Source organism: Pleurodeles waltl, chromosome 7 (assembly GCF_031143425.1).
Source record: "Pleurodeles waltl isolate 20211129_DDA chromosome 7, aPleWal1.hap1.20221129, whole genome shotgun sequence".
NCBI classification, from domain to species: Eukaryota; Metazoa; Chordata; class Amphibia; order Caudata; family Salamandridae; genus Pleurodeles; species Pleurodeles waltl.
Window position 1 is genome coordinate 1,236,999,559 of NC_090446.1, and position 20,087 is coordinate 1,237,019,645.

At 42.6% G+C, this 20,087-nt stretch overlaps 1 protein-coding gene across 3 annotated transcripts in view; it reads left to right on the forward strand.

Annotated features, from left to right (window-relative positions):
* The window catches only part of SHISA6 (shisa family member 6), a 1,352,839-nt gene that overhangs the window by 1,304,750 nt on the left and 28,002 nt on the right, over nt 1-20,087 (forward strand). The window lies entirely within an intron of this gene.

Consider the following 20,087-nt stretch of genomic DNA (forward strand, 5'->3'; position numbering starts at 1 on the left):
CTCTTCGATAGGGGTAGAGCTCAACTTAAGATCCAACACCTCCGAATCGTATAGCAAAATTGAAGGGTGAAAGCTATAGACTTAATATTTCTTACGAAATTCCACAGCCCTAAGTCAAATTGCATTAGGAATTTTGTTTCTGACACATTTTGGAAGTCTCAGAATTTTAAGGACGTGTGGGAGCTGAATGCTGCTTTCCACTAGCATTTGCTTCAAATAGAAATAATAGTCTTGCTTTTAAGATAAGTCAGCCCTTTTAGCCCAGTCTAAAAAAGCAGCTTCATAGTACTTCTTGAAATGAGTTAATGCTATAACTCCTTCATCTACTGATAAAGAAAGCATGTTAAGCTTCGTACGAGGTTTTTTATTCGCCCATATAAACTGATGGAGCATTATATCAATTTCCTTAAAACATTTCTGGGGGACTTTGATGGTTACATTGGAAAAGATAAACAGAAAAGAGAGAGTATCATCATTTTAATTAGTGCAACCATCCTGAAAATTGTTAATAAAAGAGTTTGCCATTTATGAAGAAGATCTTGGGCATTATTGAGGGTGGGCAAGTAGTTAAGCTGATAGAGATCAGAAAAATTGTGGGGTACATAAATGTCCAAATATCTAACAGGACGTGCAACCTGAAAATGAGCCTACATAGCATATGGATGGACTGATTCGATGCTATTAGACATAACAGCCTCTGACTTAGTATTGTTGACCCTGTAGATACCCAGGGGGGTGAAAACCTTGATCTTCTAAAAAACTCTTTCTCCATTCTGTGTCGCTGCTAAAAGATAAAGAATTATATCGCCAGCAAATAATTTCAATTTTGGTGCTTGATGTAGTTGTGCTTGGATGGAAATATCTTAGCAAAAGGCTGCTGCCAAAGGTTAAAAAAAAAGCATGAACAGTACCCGTGAAAGAGGACATCCTTGGGGAGTACCCTGACAGATTTGCAAAGTTGCAGCTATGCATGCGCTGACTAAAATCTTGGCTTCAGCCTTGGAGTACAAATTGCAGATTAACTGTATAATTTTGGTGCGAAAATTGAACCTATCCAAAATCAAGAACAGCACCTTCCACTGGACTAGACCAACCACTTTCTTTGTGTCGAACATGATGACTGCAGCCTGAATTTTGTTCTTGGAAAAGTAGTCAATAGCTTGTAGCAAAACGTTGGTATTGGTTGATAGAAATCTACGTGGAAGAAACCTGCACTGATCACAATGGATCACCCCTTGAGCCGCAGGGGTGATCCTGGCAGCTAGAATCTTCATCAAGAGCTTGTAGTCATGGTTTAATAGGCTAATCAGACAATAAGAGTCCAGTTTCTCAGGTAGCTTGCCTTTTTTATAAAGCTGACAATAACAGCCCTTGTGAAAGAACCCGGTATCTCAGCCCCATTGAGTGTGTCATTAAACAGAATAACCAAGAATTTTGCTATTTGTTCTATTAGTAATTTATGCACCTCAGCCGGCAAGCCATCCTCACCACAGGCCTTCCCATTAGGTGAGGCAGAGATCACCTTTTTCACCTCTAACAATGTAATGGGCACTATTAGCGTGTCCTGTGATTCCTCTCCTATAGTAGGTAGATTAACCAATCCTTATTATAGATTAACCAACCCTTAATATTGTTTTACCTGTCCCACATTAGCCTCAAGTGTAGAAGTGTACAATCCTGAATAATGGGACAGTAGCACCTTATAAATACCCTTAGAATGGTTCACAATAATTACGGACCAGGCCAGCAGCCTGCCGACATGCACATTCTCTTCATATTGTCGCTGGAAGCATGTCTGCTGATTAACTATTTCCCGGGACAAATAGTGGTCCCTTAATTTATCCTGTGCCTCTTTCAATCTGTTGGCAGAATCCAGATCATAAGTAGCATGATGAATCAGTGCTGTTTGATCGAGCTCCTGCTGAAGACTGGAAGTTTTTTCCCTACTTATTTTATTTAGATGTGCTTTGTATGAGATCGCTTGCCCCTTATGAAAGCCTTCCAGGCTTCCCAGATAGCAAATGAGGAGACTGACCCTTTGTTGTTCTTCAAGAACACAGTGCCCTATGCCTTGAGAATTGCTTTTCATCCTTCATCTGTCAAGAGAGACTTGTCAAAGCTCAATTGCGGTCAATCAACCCAGCCCCCATGCAGGTATAGGTTGATCAAAGGAACTGAATGATCCAAAAAGGGATTGGAAAGAATATGCAAACCACCCCTGGCCCATTGAAACGAGATTAAGGCATAATCGATCCTGGAGGCCGTGTTGTATTTTCTGGAAAAGCAAGTACATTCTAAGACCTTCGGATGGTCTGCCCTCCAGACATCCACTAAAGCCAAGTCGCTAATAAATTTAGCTAAAAAGCAGGATGCTTGAGGTTTGTTCTGTGACTTCTTCTTACACAATGTATTGAGCATGAGGCCTGGTATGATATTAAAAACCCCTCCCTATGACCAGCAAACCGGGAAGTGTAATCAAAACATGACATAGACCCTGAACAGAACGTAATTCACCGTCTATGAGACCATAAAAACTTGCAAAGTGCACATACTGATTTAGAATTTTTGTGCTAATAATAAACCATCTTGCATGTGGATCTCTAAACAGCTGGAAAACTTCACCTGGGATTTCATGTGTTACTAGGACAGCCACCCCATGCACGGCAGCATTAGCATTGGCAAAAAAAGACTGAGAGATGAAGTTGGACAACTTAGAAATGTTAGCCTTCAGTTTTAAATACGTCTCCTGCAAAAGAATTATCTGAATTTGTGATGACCTGAACCAGTTGAGTATTGCTCAAAGTTTCACCTGGTTATTGACCCCATTTACATTGCACGCAGCAACCTTTAAGCTCCTTTCTGCCATCTACCTAAATAGTTGCAGTCGTAGTATGCGAGTTATGCCAATCATGCCCTAATGGACAATAGCGTCTTCTCTAATCTGGCTGTATCCTCACAGTACCACACCTTCTCCCCCATGTACTCCCAAATTAACATAAAATATCCAGGAACCATCCCTCAACATATCACCTGCCATTTTCAACCACCCTAGCACACCAAGGCCTAACCCCCAATGTGCTCCCCACGCCCTTATCCCCCAAAGTCACACCCATCATAGGCTCTGACCTACCCAAAAGAAATCCCTCCCTTGAGACCCTGGTGCCTCTCATCCCCCACTAGAATGGAGTGCAAAGGTGCGGCACTCCTGGGTCTGTGTAAAAGGAGTAACAGCAGATGGTCCTGGGTAAGCTAATTAATTGAAACCAAGTACAAGAACATATTTATCATGACAGAACATCTTGCATTTGCCGGCTGGTATTAAAAACACTGACCCTAGTTAAAAGGTCCTAGACGTCCGTGACAAAAATATCAAGGACCTCTCTCTCTTAGTGTCTGGAAAAAGTCTTCATCATGGCCAACCACAAGAAAAATATGAGTCTGTCCCTTAAATAGCACTTTAAGCTTACACTGTTGAATTAAACCAGCAGGCGCTCCTTGTCTCTTGAAGTCATCAATCATTCCCATAAAGTCTCTGCCTGTGCCAGCAGCCTGAAAAGACTTATGTGAGAAAACCTGAAATGAGAAATTATAATCTGATTTATAACTTTTTGTCCTAATAGCATAAGCCAACATTTCTTCTTTGATTCTAAAATTGTCAAAGTTTATTAGAATAGTGTGTGGGAATTTCATATTAGGAGATCTTATTGTGGGTACCTGATGGGCCCGCATGATCGTTAAGTCAAAAGCATCTGAAGCCTTATCTGGAAGAATATGCTTAAAAACAAGGTAGGAAATAATTTTTATAACAGAAGTCCCGACCTCATAGTCCTCAGTTATTCCCACAAATCTCAGTTTGGGGCGTTGTGATCTATTTTCTGCTTCATCTAGCTTGATCTGGAGTTATTCCAGCTCCACCTGCATCTTAAGAATTTCATTTCCTTGCTTACTGCTGGAGTCTTTGAGATCAGACATCCGTTGCTCCACTTCTGACATACAAGAAGAAAGCTGAAGAATACTGCTATTAATTTGACCCAAATGTTCATTAGTTTCTGTATGGGCATTCCCCCTCAGATATTTTTATATTGTGTAATTCTTTAAGATCTCTGTGAGCATTACTTCGAGTAATGAGGACTAAGCGGAGGCAGACTTGATAAAGTCAATCTTTGTGCTAGAGGCTGGGAAGTTGGAAACTGCGTGGTGGGTATAAATTCCAGGGATAGAGTGGACTCTGGCTGAGTGCAGTTTGCAGTACACTCTGAGTTTCGCTAAGCCTGTAAAGGTGCCTGGCACCCTCCCAAACATTTGCAGAAATTGGATCAGGCTTAACAAAGTGACCCTGCTACCCCTGCAGTCCTGAGTTGGATTCCAAAGACTTAAGCCAGAATTCAGGGGAAGCCCTCTCACTTCCTGCAGTCTTTGGCCTGGCAATGATTAACAAAGGATATGTTGGTTTACACTTAGTACTTTCACTTGGTTGAGGCTTTTACTGTTTTGCTCTCGTAACTGGCCCTCAAGAGGGGTATTCTCTTGTTCCATCCTTGGAGATTTGTACCCATGTTGTTGATGACTATGTACAGCCTCTGATGATGGCAGTTCAGTAGCGTTCTGGGATTTTAGGCTTCACAAAGAAGCTTCAGTGGTCATTTTCTGCTCAAATGCTACCCCTTGTTATGGAGCTGCTGTAGAGTCATCGGAATGGGCCCTTTTATTAGACAGGTCACCTGGTCACCGTAGAAGACAGTTTTAGACTTTTGTGGGACTTGGGGGTTTTAGCAACTACTCGAGATTTTGTCAATCGATTCTGTGAAACACGCTTCATCCTCTTCTGGAGGCGATTAGCCCACTATGATGGAAAAAACCTAGGGGGACGCCAGAGACTCATGAGGGAACAGTATGCCGCATCTAAACTACACAGATTGCTTCTGCAGCTTTCCTGGATCCATTCTACCAGCAGGGTGGCCTAATGCCACCCTAATGGTTGCATCAACCCCTAATGGTCTTATGGGCTTTAGGGTGAGCTGTTAATAGTGTTAATAGTGTTACAAACCCTAGGGAGGGGGATCACAAGAAGAGTCTCTCCCTGGTGTCTGTCCAGCGCGCTGGTTATTCCCTCATAAAACTGGAGGCGCTAGAGCAGTTTTGTGTGCTTCCTAAAACCAACCTGAAGGAGTCTGAAGATAATCCTTTCTACTCCTGTGCACTTCTTTTGAGGTCTAAAGTCTCTTCTCAGGTGTATAACAGGGAGAGCTTGGATCACTGTTCCTTTGCAAGTAAGAGTAGTCCACGCGTCTGGTTGCAACCCCGTGCCACCAATCGGCTTACCTCTGTAAGTGAGCAAATATGGAGCATGCAGCCGCACTCACTGCACTGTCTCCTCTGCATGTCTGCAGGGACTGCCTCTACTGCCGCAACTCTTTGCTGTCTTGATGTGCCTTCGTACCACACAGTCCAAGGCATCCTTCTGCTTTGTGCCGCCGATTCCAGTGCTTCTGTGGGGGGGGAGGGGCGACAGCGAGGCATTCCCTTGCTCCAGTCCGCACCAAACGATACGAAAGGCTTGGCAGTGAGTCACAACTCGGAATTCGAAATGTCCACAGCCAAATGCCATTAACCGTGCATCAAGAACTTGGGGTAGTGCGTCAAGAGGTGTGTCCAGGGGCAGGAGCCCTTTATATTTCCAACAGCGCCCCCGCCGTCGCGGGTAGCGCGTCAAGAGGTGTGTCCAGGGGCAGGAGCCCTTTATATATCCAACAGCGCTCCCGCCGTAGGCCCGTCCTTGCCCGTCATTGCCAGGAAGAGGCAGGGCAGGGCCACCCCCCTGACATTTACATAAAGACGCTCGATTTAGGCAGCTCATAAGCATACGGCTGCCTGAAGGTACTGTGCCAATAACTATTCCTAAAAAAAGGTATTTTTATAGAGGACCTTAGGACGGAAGTCTTCCTTTACCAGTGAAGTGCTAATATCTGCTAGATCTGGAGTGGGGCTGGGCCGGGTCACTGCCTCTTTATTTTACCGTAAGAAGTTTGCTTGTATTTATGAGTGCAAAATCTTTACTTAACACTTGTCATAAGAGAAGTTAATATTTATTATCTAGGTTTACCCCCACTAGACCTACTTTTATTCTCTTCCATAAATACATATTGTGGTCTGGTTCCATAGAGCCGAAGCATTATACAGGTGGCTCAAGACATGGGAAAACGTAAGGCATCAGAACCCCCAAGGGGGAAGGAGAAATCCATAAAAAAACTCAGGAATGCGGGCGAGAATTGCACTATAGCCGAAATTGATGATCTTATCGAGGAGGTAGAGTCACTACTATGTAGTAGGACCACTATCCGGGAGGGACCGGATAAAAAGATTACCTCTTACTACGCAAAGAAAGTTGAATCAGAGGATAAAGTGATAGAGATTATTAACCAGCAAGAGAGGGAGGTTTCTTCCGATATTAGGACTGGCAGCCCTAAGGATGCCACAACTCGACCTATACACCCATGCACTATAGATAGTACTAGGAAGAAGGGCCATATGCAGGAGTGTGAAGTTGTGTGTTCCAATAAATATGCAGTCTTGGCAGAACTCGATAGTAATAAAGCACAGAATGCACAAGAGGGGGAATTGGTGGATGAGCTATATCCAACTATTCCAATTGTACAGTTAGCTAGAGAGAGGACCTCTCCACTCAATCTAGAACCACTGAATCCTCTTAAACACAAAACAAGAACTATAGCAGACCTCTATGGCCTACTCTCTGGATTAATCCAGGAAGTTAAGGACTTGAAACTTGAAGTAATAACCTTATCAGATATTGTGGAAAAGGAAGGAGGAAGGGGTACTCATAGAGCTCAGTGCGAAAAGGAGACCCCCCTTATATCATTTCATCCACAAGGTAGATTCACACGTCTTCAAAATTTGAATACTAACCCCAACCCTTCCCCAGCTATAGCAAAAATTTTACAGCAACCACAGGGATATATGAGAGGGGCAAACGGGGAAAATACTGGTTCACGCAACCACCCTCGAAGTAATACTAGTGTTCTATGCCAAGAAACAGGAAATCCACGACGAGAACCCTGTTTGGTAAAAGGGCCCCAAAAAGGAAATGTGGAACCTATTCAGAACCACTATCCCCAAGTATTTAATGATAGGAACCATTACACTACATGGAATCGACACTCTGAGGGGGATAGGTTTCCCATTAGGACCAATGTCGTTTATCTGTTAAATGTTCCAAAATTGGCCTTAAATAGCAGAGAAGACGAGGATTCCTTAAAGAATAAGCTTACACACTGGATTAGGGCCAAAAGACACTGTCTATCCATAATTCGTTCAGATATTAAGGGGGCAGAAAGAATCCCAGGAGAGATGGGGCAACATGACGTTATTGCACTAACATTTAAGGATGGAAGATTAATCAGAGGCCTGATTGACATGGAACAGAGAACCCCTGCCCCCATAATCAATGCCATGAGGTTTAGTCCGGATCCATTCATTACCAAACCCCTAGTCCAGAGGCCTAAGTATAATGATAATGAGGGATTGCAAAAGTGAAATGGTGATTCCAACCTTGAAAGAGTAGATTGACTAATCCAGATAGATCAGGCACAAGTGGGACCAAATGGGGACCCAACAGTAGGTGAGCCCCATGAAGGGAATGATCTTCATGCTACAGGGGCAGGGAGTGTTGTGGAGTCTTTGCCCCGTAGGAAAGATTTGACAGCATACTTGAGCCCTACTTCTAACGTTACGACCCTAAACGGAAGGGGCCCTATCACTATGATCTCCTGGAATGTAGCAGGCTTAAAAAATAAGCTTATAGACCCCGAATGGCAGGACTATATTGATCAATACCATGTCTGTCTCTTTCAAGAGACTTGGCTTAAAGACCGCCGTATAAACTAGGATATAAAACCTACTTTATTAGTGCAACTTCAGCTGCCAGAGGGAGACCATCTGGGGGGTTGGTTGTATGGGTGAAAATTTCAATAAATGTCGAGATATGTATGCAAGCCACAGAGTCAGAGGACATTTTATGGTTGGTAATGGGGAAAAAAAAATAATAATATTCCACTTGTTCAATGTATATATAAGACCTAGAAGGACAAATTTGGAGTCGTCTGAAATAACTCTACTACACGACCTGCTTAAAAAGATCCCAGTAGGAGAGACAATTATGATAGGGGGTAACCTTAATTGTAATTATGAACCTATAACTGGATTTGAACATTTAGCAGAAGAAAAAGATCGAATGAGAGCAATTCCTTATTTAACAATAGAAAAATCTGTTCCGGGCACAGTGGCCGCATTGCAACTTATGGGCCTTACATTAAAGCATGGACTGAGGGCATGTAATGGCAGAGTGGGTGAAGGAGGCCTTAATTTGGATACCTTCCAGAGAGGCAACTCAACCTCGAAAATAGACTACATTTTGCATAGTATAAGTACATGGGGAAGATTAGTGTCCTTTAAAATAGATAAAAGAAGGGAAAGCGACCACTTCCCGCTAATAATTGAACTCAGGGCCCACTTCCTTGACTTGGATTTGGAATACATAGAACACGATAAGGTGGAGTTACAATCCATCCTCAGTAACAATAGAAGGGTTGTAAAATGGCCAGTAATACTAGGCAATCTGGATACTATGGCATATATTTATAACACATTTTCTGATCTCCTGGAGCCTTATGCAGAAAATAAACCTATTGATATCCCTATTACGGCCATCCACCAATCAATGAGTATTGCACTAAGACCCCTCCTGACCAAACAGCCACAGAACAAGCACAAAAAGGAGAAGGTGCAAACCACCCCAAGCAGTCCATGGTACACTATCAAATGTAGGGAGAGGAAAAGAGTGCTGATTGAGGCTCTAAAGCAAAAAAATCAATTAGCCATACAACAGGCAAGGGCCAGTTACAAGAAAACACTGGAAACTGGAAAGTTGCCCAAAGCAACTGGGAGGATCAAAAATGGCAAGACCTGCTGGAAGCAGCAAAAAGCAATGACGCCAGGATTTTCTGGAAAATAGTTACCCATGGTAGTAAAGAGGGGCTATTTACTACAGATCATCATATAGATCCCAAAACATGGGTTAACTATTTTACACTCCTTTATTCTGATCCCCCCAGCTCCGATCTCTATCCTCCAAGACATAAAACCCTAGCTACTTGGGGCATCTTACCCGAGCTACAATTTAGTCTGGAGGAGACCGTGAATGCCATCGAAGCAATCAAGCCAGGAAAAGTCCCTGGTTTGGACAAGATCCCGGGGGATATGTTCAAACATAGTATAGAAATTTGGGCACCTTACCTAAATCTTTTAAGTAATGCTATAGCAAGGGGAGGTCTAGTGCCCGAGACATGGAAAGGGGCAGAAATAATCCCAGTCTTCAAAAAAGGATCCAGGGAAGACCCAGGGAACTATAGACCAATTAGCCTCATAGATGTCATGCAAAAAATTTATGCTAGACAGCTGCTGAATAGAATTAGTAGCTGGATAGATGGAAACAGCATATTGACTATATACCAGGCAGGCTTTAGACAGCAGACGAGTACAGTCGATCAGGCCTTTAGGCTATTGACAATAATGTGGAAATATACTAGACTAAGGAAAGGCCACCTCTATATCGCGTTTGTGGATCTGCGCGCAGCCTTTGATTTGGTGCCAAGAGACTCCTTATGGGCAGCACTAGGGAAACACGGTATGCCAGGGAACCTCCTGAGCCAGCTAGAGAGGTTGTATGAAAATACATTTGCAAAGGTTCGGTGGGGGCCAAAGGGAGAGTTGACAGACCCAATACCTATCAAGAGGGGGGTGAGACAGGGTTGTGTGCTTGCCCCAACCCTTTTTTCATTATATATTAATGATCTGGTTCATTATTTGAAACAAAGCAACCATGACTCACCAAGATTGAATGATGATCCAGTCCCCGCCCTCCTTTTTGCAGATGATACCATCTTATTATCTCAAACCCCCATGGGCTTGCAAACTCTATTAGATAAATTCAGTGAGTATTGCAGCTTGAAGGGATTAGAAATAAATACAAACAAGACTAAATACCTTACTGTTAACCCTCATAAAGCACTCAAGAGAAACATTCGGATTAGAGGGCAGGCATTGGAACGAGTAAAAAATTTCAACTATCTAGGGATACTGCTTGATGCCAAATTGTCATGGGCACCACACGTCAATAAAGCTGCTATCTCCTTAGCTCATTGTTCCATGGCGATTAGCAAAAATTACAAATGTTCAAGGTCTAGTATTGTTTCACCAGTATTTGAGATCTATAGGTGCAAAGCACAGGCTGCTGCTTTATATGGTGCCGAACTCTGGGGATTTATAAATGTAACCCCATTGGTTACCCAGGAAAATAATTTTATGAGGTGGGTACTGGGTCTCCCTCCATCTACTCCACTGATACCTCTAACCTATGATATTAACATGAAACAAATTGGTAAATTGGCAGCCTTGAGGCCCTTGCTTTACTGGTGTAGACTTTGGACAACCCCTGAATTAATCCAATATAGGCAAGCACTAATTGAGATTATGAACCTGGACAAGGCCATCTCCCTCCTGTGGCTCCATTACATAAGGCAATGCTTTTACAATCTAGGGCTGAAATTTTATTGGGAAGAACCGCATACATTAACAAAACAATTGAAGATCCGACTAAAACAAGTATTTTGGGACTTCACCCTAAATAGCCCTCTCTACAGCAAGGATCTAGGTAGACTTACCTTAAGTTTCCTGGATATTAAACCATTACCGTATGCTGAGGAATGGATAGATACTATCCAACCTAAACGAGCAAAAGTTTTATTTATGAAGCTTCGATATGGGACTCTCCAGGTTAAGGCTTTTACTTCTAAATGGGGCCCCTTGAATGGGAGAAGACATGAGGTGACATGTGGGCTGTGTAATATGGAGACTCCTGAAACGACGGATCATGTTCTTTTAAACTGCAAAGCTTATGATAAACCAAGGAGGAAATGGATTCGACCTATTTGCAGGAACGTTGAAATCAGGAATTATAGTGAAGCAGCAAGATTATTGAGATCTAGTACGATACCATATGTTGTTTTTGGTTTAAGCCGGTTTCTACTAGCAATTTCATTTATCAGAGCCAAGGCGGGCCTGAGGCTCTAGGCGCTTTAACTCAGGCAAAATTCCCATAGTTAATCCATGGTCCCCAATTTGTTAAATGGGAGCCGCCTTTTGTAATCCAATGGTCTCTGGCTATACATCTAGCCAAGGATATATCTAGCCCAGGGGATATTGATAATGCTTGGGAAGAACTTGAATTATAATAGCATCTTGCCCCTTAGCATATGGTCCGTAGTCATTGGGAGGTTTTTTAAGCTACCTAGAATTCCCATTTGACACTTATGAAACTAGCTTATAGATCCAGTTATTTATTTATTTTTATTTTAAATAGTTCTCCCCTAGCTAAGCAAAATAAGTGCCTGATGGCACGGGAGGCAAATTTTAAGGGTTTTACAAAAATGCAATACTGTAATTGATTCTTATTTATTGCCTTTAAGACCAACATTGGCATTTTATCCAGACAGTCTGTTTTTAGTAGTTAAGTGAATATTAATTGTTGTTGAAATAACGTGCTTTTTGTATTACTTGATTGTATCCCTTTTTAAGGTTTCTTGCTGTATATAGGCATGTATGAAAGAAAGAAATTGTTGGGCATTAGGGATTGTCACTCAGTTCTTAAAATTAGCAAAATAAGTCCACATGTGATGGTGGTATGCCCATTGCCAAGATATCAGAGGCAATTTGGTATGATAGAGGCAAATGTCTTTCCAAAAAGCATGAATTCTATTTTACAATGGTCACTATTTGTGCTTAATTATAGTTCTAGAGACCAAGTGAATTTTTATTGCCAGTACATAGTTATTGCCACTAATAATAAGATAACAATCCCAATTGTTTTTGTACAAAGATTTGTATCTATAGTTATTTTATAATAGTTTTAGAGTGATTTGTACGGTGTTGTGTATTGTGTATTTTTATATTGTTTTAATTGATCAATTGCTTATTTTTATAATATTCATATTCACAACTTGCCGATCTGTATTGTATGTCCTTTGGGGAGTCCTGGATTTGATTTTTTAATATCATGATGGGTTTTAGTTTATCGATCTTCTCAAACCGTTTTCGTTTTCGTTTCCTTCTAGAAATGTATGAATTTTGTCAGTACGCTTTTATGGTATTGTTTTGCCGAAATAAAGCTGAAATTGAATTGAATTGAGAGAACTTGACCCACTGCTTCGATGCTACATGCTTCTCCCTTCCAGTACCATATCGTTGTTTGGATGCTTCTACAGCAGCTCACCCTACAGCCATCTTGCTAAATCCCTGACACAACTAGTCACGGAGCATGACGGGAGGTCCACATGATCCTAAGTTGCCCTACATGTGCTTAGGGCCTGTACATTAAAATGTACTAGTGGGCCTGCAGCACTGATTGTGCCAACGACATAAGTAGACCTTTAAACATTTCTCAGGGCTGCCATTGCAGCTTGTTTGTGCAGTTTCACCTGACATTTTGGGGGTTATTCTAACTTTGGAGGAGTGTTAATCCGTCCCAAAAGTGACGGTAAAGTGACGGATATACCACCAGCCGTATTACGAGTTCCATAGGATATAATGGACTCGTAATACGGCTGGTGGTAAATCCGTCACTTTTCCGTCACTTTTGGGACGGATTAACACCTCCTCCAAAGTTAGAATAACCCCCTTTGACCTGGCAAGATAAACCTTTTGCCAGGCCAAACCTTCATTTTTAGTACGTATAAATCACCGCTAGAGAAGGCCCTGGACAGCCCAGAGGGCAGGGTGCAGTGTATTTAAAAAGTTGGATATGTACTTTTAAATTGAACATATCCTGGTAGTGAAAAACTCTTAAGTTCCTTTTTCATTACTGCAAGCCCTACCACTCTCCCATAGACTAACACTGGACTGAGCTCATTACATTTATTAAGCTGCAATAATCAAATGAGAGCAGTTAACTGTTATATGTTTGGTGTCTTCGGAATTGTAATGAAAATTCCTAACTGATGTTGAAGTCCAATTTTTAATAACAATTTAGAAAGTGCTACTTTTAGAAAGTTTACATTTTCCTGCCTTCACTATTTAGTGACTTTAGCCTGTACCTAGGTCACATGACTGAGTGTAGTTGACAGTTGAGCATTATGTATTAGTCTAAGACAGCCACACACAATAGAGGTCATAGGTGTGCCTGGATAAGCCCTTATTGGCAAGATGGGAGAGTGGAGCTCAACACAGCGCCACTTACACATGAATAGACTGTGACCTGCCTCCACACAAAGGGCTGCTCACACCCTGTAGGTAGTCTGGATCCAGGACAGGGGAGAAAAGATGCTTGGGAACGTCAAAGAGAAACCTTTAAAAGAGGTGCAACCCTAAGCAGAGCCCTGCATTGCGTCACAGCCTATCAACACTTTAGAACCGCTGCTGCGGGATGCATCCTCAGTGCAGGTCCTCACATCCCTCATCGACTGCCGTCTCGAAGATGGCATCAGACTTCACATCACAGTTTCCCAACTCCATGGAACCGACTCACAACTCCAGACTTCATATAGCAAGCCTCCATTGACAGGATCCTCTACGATGACACAGGACATCGCACTGCAGCCTCACCAGATCTCAGAACCATTGCATGGCCTCAGTTGCATGATGCATCTTTGCCAACCCTTGCAACATGCCACAAACCTGAATTTAAGGTATTCTGTACAACAAGCCTAACAGGGTCTCTGTAGCCGACTCGCATTCTATTGCGGTCAGCTTGAACTCATGACTTTGACTTCACCTGGATATCCACAGTTGGCGCTTTACACCTTTTGGTGCTATTTTCACCAACATGTTCAAAATGTAATATCTCTGGTTTGACCAATTTGATTTTTATTTGTTTTGGTCTTATTTAATTTATTAAAAAATACTCTATTTTCCTAACCCTGTTGTGGATCCCTTTTATGATGTGTTTCCAGTGTGTTACTGTTTGAAGTGTTGTATAAATACTTTATGGATTGTCTCCGAGTAAACCCTGACTGCTCTATGCCAAGCTACCTGAGGGATGAGCACAGGTTGATTTAGGGTTTGCTTGTGACTTCACTCTGAGAAGAATTGTGGCTGCTTCTTGAGAAGGGTTTTACTCCCCTCTAAACCATTACCTAATTTCTTACAGGGACCACTTTGCATATTTGCTAAGGATGGGCGTAACCTCTGAAGTTTAGCTCTGCAGGATTCCATGAGTTTACATACAAACTAAGCGAAATTCCACCAACTGACTGAAAATATGCATGTCGAGCTGCTTGTGCAGCAATTTAGCACCAGTAGGATGAGCAGCACTGCAAAAATCTGCAGGAACGGCACCATGTTTTCTGCAAGAGTGCACAGCCATTTGAGATGATGTTGCTGACGCTCTACTTAAAAAGCAGCCCTCTAACCCCAGTCGCTTACAACCGCCTACGTTAAAAAGTCTTGCCAAATCTTGCCTAGCCCTTGCCAGCTCCCATTTCTGGGGCCTTGTGAGAAAAAACTTCCACCACAAGGTGACTGGCAGAATTTGGCTGGAACTCCATGTTACAAGAAAACGTAGACTTGCCAAATTCCGTCAATTCCATGGGCGAAAACAAAACATTGTGCCCACCTTTGCTTTGCACCTGTGCCGTACTATTGATACATTCAGAGGCAAAAAAAACAGTTGATAGGTACACTGACAATGTGCCCCTCCGATGATGCCCCATGGGAGGTAAACATGAGGGTATCAGGCAACTTATAAGCATTCCCCATTTCAGTCACAGGATTGTGGCCCTCAAGTGAAAGATAAAGCTGCAGTTTCAAGCCACAGCCCTGCCTTTCATGAATGCACTTTTCCCCATGCAGGCACAAACTGTCAGAGCTCATGCCTGCACTGAGGACAGCATTTTTTTTTATGTTGTAGAGCACACTGTCCCAGTGTGCACAGGTGCACCTAATTAGGAATGCACTGTGCCACAAAACAGGGACAGTGTATCCATTGTGCATTTCAGGCCCGGGGACCCAAATATTCGTTCAGGTCCCCCAGGGTTAGAGCCTGAATACTACAGCAATGACCATTGTATGTGAGAGGATTTGGGTTCCTCTGGGCATAGCTTGGAGATATGGGCTGCCTGTAGAAAAGTGTATTCCTTTACGGCTCCCACCCCAATATTGTCACCCTCATGTGTCAGAAAGACCATCTTTCGCTTCATTTTCATATCTTTAAAAATTCTTAATTCCAGGGGTGACCTCCCCCCTGGAATGGGCAAAGCATTGGTGAATACTGACATCAGCCTACATAGGAGTGCAGAAAGACTAGCAGAGACTAAAATAAGAAAAGTTCTCTGCAGCATTAAATTCTGGACATTGGGACATCTCACCAAAGGGATCCAGCCTTGAGGAGCCCACATTGGCTACAGACTGCCGCTTTGTCCCACTGACATTTTTCAACTTCCAAAAAAGTGGCAACGTCCAAAGGTAGAAATATTCACTGCAACACCATCCAGTGCCTCCCCTATGATGGCACATCCTGCTTGGACACCGCTGGCGGGCCTTGCCCTGCTGAACTTTACTTTCTCAAAAACTTTTCTTTCAAAACTTTCAAGTCCAAAGGCAAGAAGTCACCAGGCCCAATCCACCTTGTGTATCCAATTCACACTCCACCACAGCCGGCCTTAACTATGGATTTTGCCCTGATATCACACAACCAGATATCTGCAGTTGGTGCTTTGATATTTTGCACTAAAAACTTTAAAAATTAATATCTCCAATTCCACTGATTTCATTTATTTTGTTTTGGTATTATTTTATTCATTAGCATTTTCTCTATGTTTTCATATTGATTTGGGATTTTTCTTTTGTATTTGCTTTCCCTTTATAACTGTTTGTGTGTTGTAGAACTACTTTAGATATTGCCTGTACATTAACCCAAGCGTGACTGCTTTTGTGCCAAGCTACTAGGAGGATAAGCATAGGCTAATTTGGTGACTTTTGTTGTATACCCTAACAGAGATTGTGGTTTTTGCTTGAGAAGGGTCTTTACCTCCCCTCAATCAAAAAGCCAGCTTCTTACAAGGGCACTCTGTTGTCTCACACAAATGCAGTGCATGCTTGCACAGGCACTTTCCTTTTCTCCACCAGTCAGGAATGCACTTAACTAAATTGGGGTGAGCTGCTCCAGGACTAGTTTGAAGTGTCAAAGGAAGAGGAAACTGCTGATTGCCCTGGCCACACCTCTAGGGCTCACACATACCTGCACAAAGGGGAAAGGGTTTCTCCATCCTGTATTTAGTGAGTAAGGGGCACTCTAGGATCTTTTGCAATAGGATACATCAAACTCCGGCAAAAGTGAGACAGTAACCCCTGGAAACTTTTTCCCTATTGGTAAGAGAGAGGTCCGGGGTACCCTCATCCTCAAGCTAACGTCAGGTATAAATCTGCCATTTCCTTGCACCCTGCTCAGAACACTCTGGATCTGTGGAAGAATGAAAAAAGTACTACAACTGTTGTTTGGGAATTGTGAGAAGGCTGAAGGACTGGACCTGCTCTTAATTGTTCCCATGACAAACAAGTGGCCTCAAAGGATCAGTTGGCTGACCTCCTGTGTAAGCTACAGGGCCAGAACAAGTTGTAAGAATCCTTTTCTCTGAAGAGCTCAGCCAACCAGTACCAACTGAATCTGCCCTTGAATAGCCCATGCTGGAGTATGTATTGATTCCTAAGTGGTGTTCTTGAGTACCTGGAACTCTTGGCTGTGCCAAAGTGCACTCCTTCTAGCATCCCTGGAAGATCTAGTCCATGCACCCGAGTTGTGTTGCCACTGGGCTAAAGATTCAGGTTTTCCCACTGCAGCAGAAACCCTGTTTCAGCGAGACCTCGTCAAAAAGGTGTCTGTCCTTCTGGAGCCTTCTGTACAGATACAGCCTGAAACTTTGCCCTGCTAGAGGATTCTGAACATTGCAACTAAGGGCCTGATTTAGAACTCGATGGACGGGTTACTCCATCACAATGGTCATGAATATCCTGCCGGCAGGAATCTATATTCCATTATATTCAATGGGATATAGATTTTGGTGGCTGGAATAACCGTCACTGTTGTGACAGAGTAATCTGTCTGCCAAGTTCTAAATCAGGCCCTAAGTCCAAAGGTAGAAATGTTGAACAGGTGTAGACACCAAACATATCTGGCCAGCAAGAGGACTTCCAAGGGCAAAAAAATTGAATTTCTCCCGCTTGGAGCTTTTCCCATCAAAATCAACAGCTTCATCGAGACCTTGTCCAAAACCTATTGAACTTCATGGAGCCCTCTTCTAATACAGCCTACTGCCTTGCACCAGAGATGGATCTTGACTTTCCAAAAAAAGACTACCTCCCAAGGTAAAACCTCTAACTGGTCAAACCCAATTGCTGTTTCTGACCCATGCTTCATCACATGGGACTGAAATTTTGCTGAGATTGTTGTCTACTGCAACCATAGATTACTATTGGAGCTCTATGCTTTTTAGCCCTATTTTTATTTAAAACTTTAAAATCATATCTCCATTTCCCCTTATTGAAGTTTTGTTGTTTGGGTGTCATTTGTTCATTGCACAATTCTCTATTTTTCTAAATTGGAGTTTAATATTTTTTTGTGTTGTGTTTTTGACTTTTTAATCTTTTTTGTACTTGTAAATGGTTTTTACATTTCCTTTAGTTAAGCCTGTCTGCTCTGTGCCATACCTATCAGGGGTTGATTCATGTTTAAAAGACAAACTCTTAACTGGACATAACAAGATAGGAGCCCTACTATTTGTAGTAGACTACAATCCACCCCAAATAATAATTCACTTTGTCACACTTTCCATATTCATAAAATACACAGTTTAAATTAAAAATGTCTATATAATTTTAACTCCTGTTCCTAATTTATAGTTTCCTTAAGGAATAATGTAATTAGTGTACTCAGTTACTGCTTCCAAAACATAGCTAATGGGGCTGTATCACTTAAACAGTTTTATGTTGCAGTGATTAACCCCCATATGCTGATGCTTTTAATCCACTGAGCTAATATCTTTTTGTGATCCGTCTTGACTGTGCAGCTGCCACCAAACAGTTATTTGAGCATCCCTAGAAAAGCTGTAGCTCTGCCTAAACGTTGGCAGCTAAGAGTACATGTTTTGATTGGGCAGAAGTTGTGTCCATCTACAAAAAAGTGTTTGTCCTCCATGCAGCTGCTGGAAACATAGCAGGAGCTACGGTGAAGTCAAGCTGACAGGCAATGCACCTCGGGTGGATCGATTGGCAGTATGTCCCTATCCTCTATTGGTGGTGCTGGCACTTTTTGCTGCATTTTCTTCAAAGACCCATGTTTTAGGATAGATATTAGCAGTACCTCCAACACTACTTGCAAGGGTCCACGACCTGGGGGCACTACTTGGAGGGTCAGGACTCACTCCAGGCAGAGCTCAGGTGCAGAGCTCAAGGTATCTGGATCTTGTTCCGTCCTTGTAGCTCATGCAGGAAACCAGCCACCCATCCCTTGGAGTCACTTTGGTGGTCCTGGGTTCAAGGTGCAGGTCCAGTCCTCCTTCACTCAGCAGGACATTAAGGCTTTTTAATCTTCCACAGATCCCAGAGTGTACTGAAGAAGTGATTCGAAAGGTCCAATACTTATACCTGGTTGCCGCCATTGAAGTGGGAGTAACATCCTGGCCACACCTACATCTAGTTCTGGAAAGTTCTGCCCTTCCCCTGCCAAGGCTTCCAGCAGTATGAGGTGACAAAAGACTGGTGCCAAGTTTATTTGTGGGTGTGCTGGAGAAAGATTTGAAAATGTTTGTGGTTCAGGGAACAGCCCCTCTCCCTCTTTCTGGACAGGATGACCTATCCTCTAAACATCTAGTCCCCCTTTGCTTCACTGTCTGGGAGAAATACACAAAGACCAACTGCCAAACTATTCATTATCATGTGACCCAGGACACAGGCTGCAGCACTAAGGCCCAGATTTAGGAGGGTCTAGTGCCTCCTTGCGCCACATTAGCATCATTTTTTATGACACTAATGTGGCCCAACGAGGCCAAATTCACTGTGCCATATTTACAAAGTGGTGCAATGCGTGCATTGCACCACTTAGTAATGACTTGTGCTACATTATGCCTGCGCTAGGCATAATGTATGCAAGAGGGGCATTCCCCCATTAGGGAGACTAAAAAATGGTGCAGTGGAATGTAAGAGATTCCACTGCACCATCTTTAGCGGCTATTTTTAACGCCGGCACAGAGCAGGTGTTAAAAGGGGGCATACCATTGTTTTCAATGGGCCCCTGTGTACTCTGCAAGATTAGCGCCAACATTCTGGGGCTAATCCTGCACAGTACAACAACAGCGTCAACAATGTTGACTCTATTGTCCCTACCTTGTGCCATGGTGCGCAGTACATTAAATACAGCACACACATGGTGGCAGTAGGGGGGCGCTAAGGGGCGCAAGAAAAGTGCAGCTGTATTGGATGCAGCACCGCTTTTCTTAAATTCGGCCCCAAATGTTTAGGTTAAGAAAATTTCAACTTTCTAAAAGTGTCATTTTCAGAATTGTGACATTACCTTTTAACAGGATTTTAAATTACAATTCCTTTGAGTCTATCTGTTCCCCATCAAGATTTAACACTTATTAAATGTACAATTGTATCCCAATGATAGTCAATAGAAGGGATATGCCTTACGATAGTGAAAAATGAATTAAGCAATTCCTCACTCCTAGGACATGTAAAAATTAAAAAAAAACTCTTTAAATACCCTGCACCCTACCCCAATGATTGTTTAAGGCCTACCTTAGGGATTACTTATATGTATTAAAAAGGAAGGTTTAGGCGTGGCAAAAAGATTTATTTTGCAAGGTCAATGGCAGTTTAAGATGACACTACAGGTTGCAATGGCAGGTCAGAGACATGCTTCAAATTGCTACTTGAATGGTTGGAACAATATGTGCTACAGGCCCAGTTGTAGTATTTAGTTTACAGGTCCTGGGCACATGTAGCACCATTTTACTAGGTTCTTAAAA